The sequence below is a fragment of the Lytechinus pictus genome, unplaced genomic scaffold (assembly GCF_037042905.1).
Source record: "Lytechinus pictus isolate F3 Inbred unplaced genomic scaffold, Lp3.0 scaffold_19, whole genome shotgun sequence".
Lineage (NCBI taxonomy): Eukaryota > Metazoa > Echinodermata > Echinoidea > Temnopleuroida > Toxopneustidae > Lytechinus > Lytechinus pictus.
The window spans coordinates 1,146,843-1,157,166 of record NW_026974140.1 but is presented as its reverse complement, the minus strand read 5'-3'; positions in this window follow the sequence as shown (position 1 = coordinate 1,157,166).

The following is a 10,324-nucleotide window of genomic DNA, read 5'->3' as shown; positions in this document are numbered from 1 at the left end:
CTTGAACATGCTCAATATGAAAAGTACTTGTAGCATTGCTGTAGTATGAGACTGCCTTCCCTTTTTAACCATCTTTACACTTAAAATCCTTGGGTTGATTAGTCTTGCCTTCTAGTCCATTAAATGTTTTGACCAAAAAAGGAGTGTCAGTGAAAGAAGGATGATAAACCTCAGAGACTCCATTGTATCTATTCAGTGATGCACATGCTTGGGTGATCGACAATTACCCTGAAGTCCATGTAGAAATCAAGTGTACAAGTATGGCCCCTGATGACCAAAATAAATATATGCTTGTAGAAAATTCTGAGTCAAAATCAGCAATAATATAGAACCAAATGTCATCAAATTTTGCTAGTGGACTCAGGATGATAACAGTAATAAGATGATATAAACATTAGATGTAAACTCCAAGTAAATCAGGCAAAATAATAAGAGATTGGGAGAGCACATAAATAGTGTTGGCGGCTGTTAGGCGCACAACTCAATAGTTTTACTAATTGAAAGACTTTTTCTTACTTAGGTATACACTTTGTTATATATCTTGACAATTTGATGAAGTTTGATGCGGTATCCTATGAGTAAAGGTGATTTAAACTCATTTGGTGAATTCATGAGGTCTAAGAGAGGCATAATTCACTTGATTGCGCAAGATTGCATATCATTCAAATACATGTACGGCAACTTTGAAGACCCGTAGAAAAAAATAAGCTATTGTTATTTTTTGCATTTTCATAATGCATATATATCAGAGTAACTCTCTGCAAAATTTGGTGAAAATGACATGGACTTTAATTTAACTGTGGAACGTCCTTAAGTGCGACTTCAGTAATAATAATGCTAATAATAATAATGTGTGTTATTTGTTATGCGCCAAATCCACGCGGCAGAGTGTCCAAGGCGCAGTGAAAGAAAAAAACAACAAATATAATAGTAATTGATTCATGAAAAATTAAGAGTAGGAAGCATTTTATAGACGAGTCTTAAGGTTACGTTTAAATGTGTCAATGGAAGTGCGTTCACGGATTACCAGGGAAAGATCATTCCAGAAAACAGGGCCAGCACGAGGAAAAGCCCGAACCCTTATGTTTTAACAGATTTGGAAATAACTAGGGAACCAGGGTTGGATGAACGTAGAGACCTGACAGGAGTGTATTTATTGATAAGATTGATATTGTACTGTGGAACAGAGAGCCGTTAATTGCATGGAATGCAAGGAGAAGGATTTTTAAGATGATGCAATCGTTGACCTTTAACCAATGAAGAGATTTCAGAATGGGTGTGATATGAACATGTTTTTTTTTAAGGATGACCAAACGTGCTGCAGCGTTCTGGAGCTTTTGGAGTTTAGACAACTGGGTGTTGGGTAAATTTTAAAGCAAGGCATTTCCAAAATCAAGTCGTGAAGAAATCAGTGCATGAACTAATATTTCAGTAGCATATTTTGACAAATATTTTCTGATGAACCCAATATTGCGGAGCTGATACATTACAGATCTACAGATGTTGGTAACTTGATTTGACATAGACATTCCACAATCTAACATGACCATAGGTTACGACACATCTGGGACACATTAATGGTACATCGCGAAAAAAAGAGACGGATGACAACTTGACCATACTAAGTTGAGCCCTTGAACCAAATAGAAGGAACTCAGTTTTGGAGGGATTCAATTTCAATGAATGACTATCCAGCCAGGATTGAATGTCAGCTAAACAATTATCAAGAAAGGTGATTGCATATATTGCATCAGCCTGTTTTGGTTTGAAAGAGAGATGGAGATGGATGTCACATCATAGATATGATAATTGATATTATGGCGGCGTAAGATATGTCCCATACTAATCAAGTAAATCGAAAATAAAGTTGGCCCACCCATAGTTAAAGTGTGATATCCGTGCTTATTGTGTAACCTGGCCTTACAGTTTAACCTGCTTTAAAGAGATACCTTCTTTAAAGCGTAACCAGGCTTTAAAGTGTAACCTGGCCTTAGAATTTATCCTGATCTAAAAGAGTAATCTGGGTATACTTGCGTGCAGTATAAAAGACATCACCGCATTGGTCAGATCATGCCGAGAGGACGTGCACTTCTGCGTACGGTATTGATAAATAAGATTGCGCGCAACATGTCGTGTACAAGTCAAACTAAAATGTTTGTGAACCACCCCTCCCCCGCCCCCATATAGTGTAACCTTTCTTATGTTATATGGTATAACATGGCCTAATAATGTAGCCTGGCCTTGCATGTGAGCTAGCATTAAAGAGTAGCTTGGCATAAAATTGAAACAACTTATAGTGTAACCTGGACTTACAATATAATCAGGGTGGTGTTTCACAAAGATTTAAGTATGACTTATAGGTGAGCGGCCAGAAGCCAAAAAGTGCCTTATTTCTTGACTTTAATCCCCCCGGCTGGATCAAAGCAAAATCATATATCAAATTAAAGGAAATTTTCTGAATTTTTCGGAATTGGGCATTAAAAATGCCATAATGTGTAGCATCACCATATAAACCAGCCTTGAATAAGCCACGCCCATTTTAAATACTTATTGAATATTTATCGTGAATTCTGATTTTTTACTCATTGATTTAAATTATCAGGTATTTTTTCTTACTTTCAAAGGATAGATCCACTATATATTGTAAGAAGAATTACTGAAAAACATTTAAGCATGAATTTTATGAACATTTTCTCAGAAAATGATGCCTAGCAACATAACTTACCAACCATTTCCTTACCAACCATTTAGCTCCTTAAGTAAACCACTTATTGTTCCATTTGAAACCTAACTTTTAACTTTTTAACTAGGTTAAATTAAACCAAAAAGTTACACCAATGAAATTCTATAAAGTATTATTGAAAAATAATAAAATGAACTGAAAACCCCCATTTTAACTATTGCGAACCTCAAATAAATTTGCTAAGCTCTATCTGACATACCCATCCACATCGAACAAATCGCCATATTTTTGTGATTATTGTTCATTTTGACTACATTGATATACGTACGTACAAGACGTACTTTATACTATTTTGTGGTGAAAAAGTTGATTGAGTTAATAATACATGGCCCTGTTGCAAAAAAGTTTATGTATTGATTTATGTCATGATTTATGTGACGATTTATGTCATACAGCATAAATCATGACATAAACACAAATATTGACATAAATCCGTTGCATAAAGCTTTATGTCACAAATCACGACACAAAATCATGACATAAATCCATTTGAATGACATAAATTTATGTCTTGATTAAAATCAAGACATAAACGGCGGCTTTCCGCAAAGAGTGACTTATGGGGAATTTTAAGATTTTTTTTAAATTATGCCCTTTGTAATTTGATGATATTTTGAGTTTTACTTGGAGTTTCGAAATAATTTGTGTGTCATTGGATAGTCTATGATGTATTCTTTCAATATCTTAAAAAAATAATAATCGTAAATATTTTTTATTTTTATAAGCAGAGCTAGGCCTAAGCATAATAGTTAATGTGCTTGCTTAATCGAGGATAGGACATTTTCTTCAGAATTATATCATAATTTATATCAACGTCACATATTTTTCAGGCACCACCCTCCCTCCCAAAATAATGATAATAACTTTGACTTTCAGTCTAAAATCGCCCCTTTTGTGCTTAATTCAGATGTGATTATAAAAGAAATTTGGTACACACATTGGATGATTTCGAGTCCGGTGTTGGAATTTGGATTGCTCCCCCCCCCGGTGCTTCCCCTAGCTCCAAAATCTATTTTGTGTGTCAGAAATCATGTTGCCATGGTAACGGCATATGATATGACAAAAAATTGTTTAAAAAATGAGTTGTAATTACTTCATCGATTTTTAACCAATTCTCGTAAAATTTGGTTCACACTTTGAGCATGTTGAGTTAGAAGTAAAGGTGTGAGAGAGACATATTTTGTGTGTGTCGGAAATCGTGTTGCCATGGTTACAACATATTACAGGCCCAAAATTTGGTAAAAATCTATTGGTTCCAACTACTTGATTAGTTTCCAACCAATTCTCATTAAATTTGGCTCACACATTGGTCTCGAGGTAAAGATGTACAGGACATATTTTTTGCATGTGTCGGAAATCGTGTTGCCATGGTAACACTATATATTATGTCAAAAATTTGGCAAAAATCTTGCGGTTCAAAATACTTCATCAGTAATTATCATGACTTGCTCACACATACATGTAGGTCTTGGGTAAAGATGGGCAAGACATTTTTTTCCACTTGTTGGAAACTGTTGCCATGGTAAAGGCATAGGGCAAGGGTATTAATCACCTTCATTGATAATTCTAGTTTAATTTACCCTTCACCCAACCAAGTGCATATGGGGCTTGCCTCGATTATTTCACCATCCTTTTTAATATCGCCTCATTTTTATTAATTTTCTTTATTCAGGTTCATGGTCTAAAATAGGCACTAGGCCTAGAGAACATACAAAAAAAATGCGAATTGTAATTTAAAAGAGGAAAGAAAAGGGAAATATCAAAAAGTCATCAAATGGATATATAAGAGCTTATCCCATTCTTATCGAAAATCTCAGCTCGAGCTTCGCGCTTGCATCATTAATCTAGTTATCATAGTAGTCTTGTGGAAGAAAGAAAGGTATAATTATCATGAAAAATTCGGTCTGAAAAAAGAAAGGAAAAGAAAGAGTGAAATATGATATATTTTATGAAATATCATATCAACATCAATCACAAAATTATAATTTGTATAAAATATTCAAAATGTTTGCTCGCTCGCAGTTTTAATAAATTTTGCCCTTTACACCATGTCTACCCCATAAAAATATGAGTTCCTAAAGCCACCCCTTTAAACTAAAAAAAAACTCATTCACAGAGAACAATTTTGTGTCAGTCATCCCCAAACCACGAACACCGATTGACAACCATGCATAATCCCTGTAATGATTTGTTCATTATTTCATTTCTTTATAATTTCAATTGTGTATTTTATAAGCGTGTCATGGAACCCTCTTGCCTGTGCAGTTGGGGCGAGGGTTACAAATTTGGAAGCACAACGGGGCAATTTCGTCAAGAAAATAATTGACAGAGAAAATAAACAAATAAATAGGCCTAAATGAAAATGTTCCTCAATTCCGAACAAAGGTCTAATCAGATGGCTTGGTTTTTTTTAGCCAGGAAAAAAAAGAGACGCGGGGTTTTCCTTGCCCAAAACTTGCAACTGGAGATGGTGCGAGTGGAGGGGGGTCCACTTATAAAAAATCCCACTTATTGCCCAAATCCAAGGAGGAGTGCACACGAGGGGCCACTACTCATCACAGCTTTGTGCCTAAATTGGGACACGTTCATGCATCTTTATCCCTTGATCCATACCTCTGTCACCCATCATTTATATTTTTAAATCTTTGAGCACCTGGCCATTTTCTTTCTATCTCTCTTTCATCAAATGCAACCCCCCAAAAAACTGCTTTATCCTCGTTATCCCTTTCATTATCTTCCTACCTCCGAGATTGGCCCACTATCATTCACGAAATTTATCTTTCCAATTCTCTATACATCTCTCTATATCTCCGTTTGATAATGACTCCACATTTCTACTTTTTCCTTTCCCTTCTCCCATTCTAATTAACCTCGTCCCCTCTCTCTCTCATCATTCCTTATACATTGAAATCTTTGAATCTCTGGATCTTTCTCATTTTTATATGACATTTCCTGTTCATTTCTCGCCATTGCTACTTCAAATCTTCATTTTTAATCAATTATTTTCCCAATTTGACAATTCATGGGAAAATATTTAGCGTTCATAAAAATAATCCTACAATTTTCTACAAATATTACTTACAATCTTTAGTAGGGAAACAAGTGTGTTCTGAGGGGCAAATCATATTTTAACCACACCCCACCCCTCCCGATTCAATGAAAGCAATTAAACAAAGAGATGAAGCAAAAGGAATGACATTTTATGTAAATTTATTACTTTTGAAATAAATGCACACTAAAATTTGTAAAACAATATAATCTTGTCACCTGTCCCATGTCCCTTACTCATGACTGTATAAACATGATTAAAAGAGGTATGTGGATTCAAAATAAAATATATTATTCATATCCTAAATTAATACAATACCTCAATCAAGTGTACAACTACAAACATGACACAATAATACATCTTAAAAAACAAAAATAACTATATCACATTTTATGCTTAAAGGACAAGTCCACCCCAACAAAAAGTTGGTTTAAATAAAAAGAGATAAATCCAACAAGCATAACACTGAAAATTTCATCAAAATCGGATGTAAAATAAGAAAGTTATGGCATTTCGAAGTTTCGCTTAACTTCACAAAACAGTTATATGCACATCCTGGTCGGTATGCAAATGATGAGACTGATGACATCATCCAGTCACTATTTTTTTTGTATTTTATTATATGAAATATTCTAATTTTCTCTTCATTGTCAAGTGAAACAACCATTGATTCCTCTCTGAACATGTGGAATTAGTATTGTTTAATACTATATGGTTCAGTGAAGTTGGTCCTTATTGTCAAATTTTAAAAAAATTAAAAAATATTGTTTAATTGAAACAATAAAAAACAAAAGAAATAGTGAGGGACATCATCGACTTTCTCATTTGCATGTCACTGGGTTGTGCATATCACTGTTTTGTGAAAAATAAGCAAAACTTTAAAATGCCATAACTTTCTTATTTTACATCCGATTTTGATGAAATTTTCAGCGTTATGTTAGTTTGATTTTTCTCTATTTATTCAAATCAACATTTTTCTGGGTTGTACTTGAACTTTAATGAATATTTCCATTTAAAAGAGACGATGATTTCTGTTATATCATGAATTAACTCACAGCGATGCAATTTTTTCTCCTCCTTTTCTCCTCTTCCTTTTATTCTTCATCATCTTCTTCTTCTTTTCCTCCTCCTTCTTCTTTGTCGTCTTCTTTTCTACTTATTTTTCATTTCTATTATTATGACCTATCATCATTAACACTTTAATAATTTTTATGATAACAATCATAAAAAGATATCCACAATGTCAATATAATAATTATTATCTTTGAAAAATGAAAGTTAGTACTAATGTTAATTTCACAAAGCGTTTTGTGAATATTTAAGTGAAGTCATATAGTTCCCTTGCCAGGTGCAACCAGGTCCATGACGTCATGTCTTCAACAGTCTTGACTCTTGAACAATCTGAAATAAGAAGAATCAATGCAAACAACTTTAGCAACTCAACTTGATAAAACCAGTGTTCACATACATGTACGAGTCTCTGAAAGATTATGAAAGAGCCTTTTGAGATTGCAATCACAGGCTTAAATAAAAAAAAAATAATAATGTGAAATAAAAAAATGGGTTAATAGTCTACTATTACCTTTGATACCCTTATATTGTAGTCAGAATATTTTCATTTCAATCAAATCATTGGAGAGAATGTTCATGTGTGGTGTTACTGAAGGAGGGCAAGGGTGCAGGGTAGGCGACTCACCTCTAGTAATGGGGGAAGTATATAAGATAACTTCAAGAGGGGAAGAACAAGGAATGGGGGAAAAATACAAGAACACAAAATTGAGGTCAATGTCATGTTTACGTTACCAACTTCCCACCTGTCCCTTCTACTACTACCACTATCTTATTCTTGAATGCACTTATATTGTGCTTAAGCTTATAAGCTCAAATTGTTTGTCTCTGTTGAAAATCTAATAAAAAATATAAATCAACTGAATCTGAATCTCTTGCAAAAGTAAAGTGGAAAATAATTGTTACAATAGTATGGATCTAATAGTCTACCTAGATTTTGTTTTCGTTTTAAAGAGTTACATTGTTCTTGCTCTTACATATTTTTGAGAATGCATTCCATTATTATGTTGTCATTAATTGAAATATTGAGAGGGCTCAGTTGTCAATTGAAACTTGACTTTCTATAAAAATTTACGAGATTGATATTATCCATTTTTGTGAGTAAATTAAGATGAATACAAGATGTGATTTAATTGTAGAAGAGATTCATATTTGAAAATTAATATAACAGTACATTACATGTACAAGCGCTCTTAAGAACAATAACATAATAAATATTACTGTACAGTTTACTTGTATTTACAAGTAGAATGTTCAATTAACACAACTATAAAAAAAACTTACCTTCATACTAGAAGCTTGACCCCCTGATCCAAAAACAGATTTCTTTTTCAATGGCACACAGTGGCAGAGTGTCTGGAATTCCATCTCCTTCCAGTTGCTGTCCCCCTCTCTCTTTCTACCTCTTCTCACCATTTGTGTGGTTCACCTGTTAGAAAAGTGAATACCAAATTTTTCATAGTTACAGATGAAAATGAATTCATATTTATATTTTGTATAAAGAACAACTGAAGTCCCCTCTTTTAAGAAATACTTCTATCGTTACAGATTTTGTCACATATATTTGACAGGGGTGTTGGTAAAGTTTCACCTTCTATTTTAAGAACTGTGTAAAAATGAATTCTATCCATGAGTGCATTGTGAATACATATCGAAGGCAAGAAGATGTCATCCTCCAAGGCACGATGGCATTTTCTTTTGCCAAAATGAAATAGTTCCTCTTCGCTAATAAGGTCTAGTCATTCAACATTGAAATGGTTTGATCGGGGTTCAAATTTGAACCTTAGGGGTTGGTGCAAAAACAGCACCCCAAGGGGTGCTAATGAGAGCAATTATGCTCATTTGTTCACCTTAAATACGGGTGTAGCAAAAAGCACCTTATACGGCGCAGAGTTAAACCATGTAATAAAGGTTAAAAAATTAGAACATTTTAAGTATTATGCACCTTAAAAAGTAACATGTTGCTCCTTTTATTGAGCAAACAAACATTTCTGGGTACAAACAATAATAAGGTCAATTTTTGAACCTTTTATCACTTAGGGTGCAATATTAAAAGGAAAGTACAAGTGTTTCATTTAGGCTTAAAATTTTCCTTTTTTTTACTGTTAGAAAAATATGTTAGAAAAATGATTTACATACGAAATATATCAATACTCCTAATGAAGATAGTATGAAAAATTTATAATTCTATTATCTATACAAAAATTAGGGATTTTCTTTACTTCAAATTGCAAAAGTTTTTTTACCCCCCAAAATCACCCCTTTAATAATTATCTAAAAAATCCTCTTTACAGTAAATAGGTAAAAGGAATAGAATATATTTTGAGATTTTTTTTATAACAGTCACCAAGAGCATTTCAATTATCATGGTTATTTTTATCCACAGATCAGAAACCAAACCCTATAGTTAATGGAATTGCTTTTTCTTCAAGGATATTGTCTGTGCAATGGTTTAAAAATTAATAGAAAAAACATTTGATAAGGTTTTTATCTCTTTTACATTTTAACCTGTAAAACAAATCAAAGAACAAAAATAGTCTCCAGTCTTTATAAACGCAGTGGCTATCTAAATTATTTTATCACCTTTATTACACACCAATCATTTCGGTTTTTTTTCTTAACGGAGAGGGGACCCCCCAAAAAAAAATCGCTCCTAGGGTCTTATACTCTACATGTTATTGTAATGCACATCTACCACCTGATAAATCTTGACTAGGCCTCTACCCCTGGCACTAGAAAACAATATTATTTATAATAGAGCTAGAATACCCTACTCCATAACTCTATCATGAACCCAGGGGGCTCAAGCCAATTCCCCATCTCCCAAAGGTCTAAGTTAGAACCTACACATGTACATGTACCATGTGTACTAGATTCTATTTGAATTTTAATGTCAGAGTTAAAAATTCAGGCTAAAGATTGGACATAGAATAGCTCTAGAGTAACATTTGTAGTTCTAGTAGATCTATGATATTAGTATTAATATTAGATATATCTAGACCCTATAAATTATTAGCTTACTAATGATGTAAAGACAGTTTCAATTTTGCTCCTTAAATTAGACAAATAAATTAAAAGCTCGCTCGTTCTGCCTGAGCTCTTGTATTGCTAAAGTAGATTAGGTCCCGGATTAGGTTTCAATTTTGATATATGATAAAAGCTTGAATGGAAGAAGCCCAAGCCAGACCCAGTCCAGGGGCAGGGCTGCACCTCCTCATTTCATGGCCAGGACCAAGGTCCCAACCGGGGTAGGCCTAGATCTAGTAAAGTAGTAATGTTAGGGCCAGCTCAGCTAACCAAGACAAATTTAACTTATTTAGAATTTAAAAGACTAGATCTAGACCTGGGAGGTCTAGTCTACTTAACATAGTCTAGAACCTAGATAGAAAACTAGATCAGAATAGATCTAGTGACTACTATGGATCTAGATTAGAACTTAAAAGGGGCCAAGCTAGTACTACTAC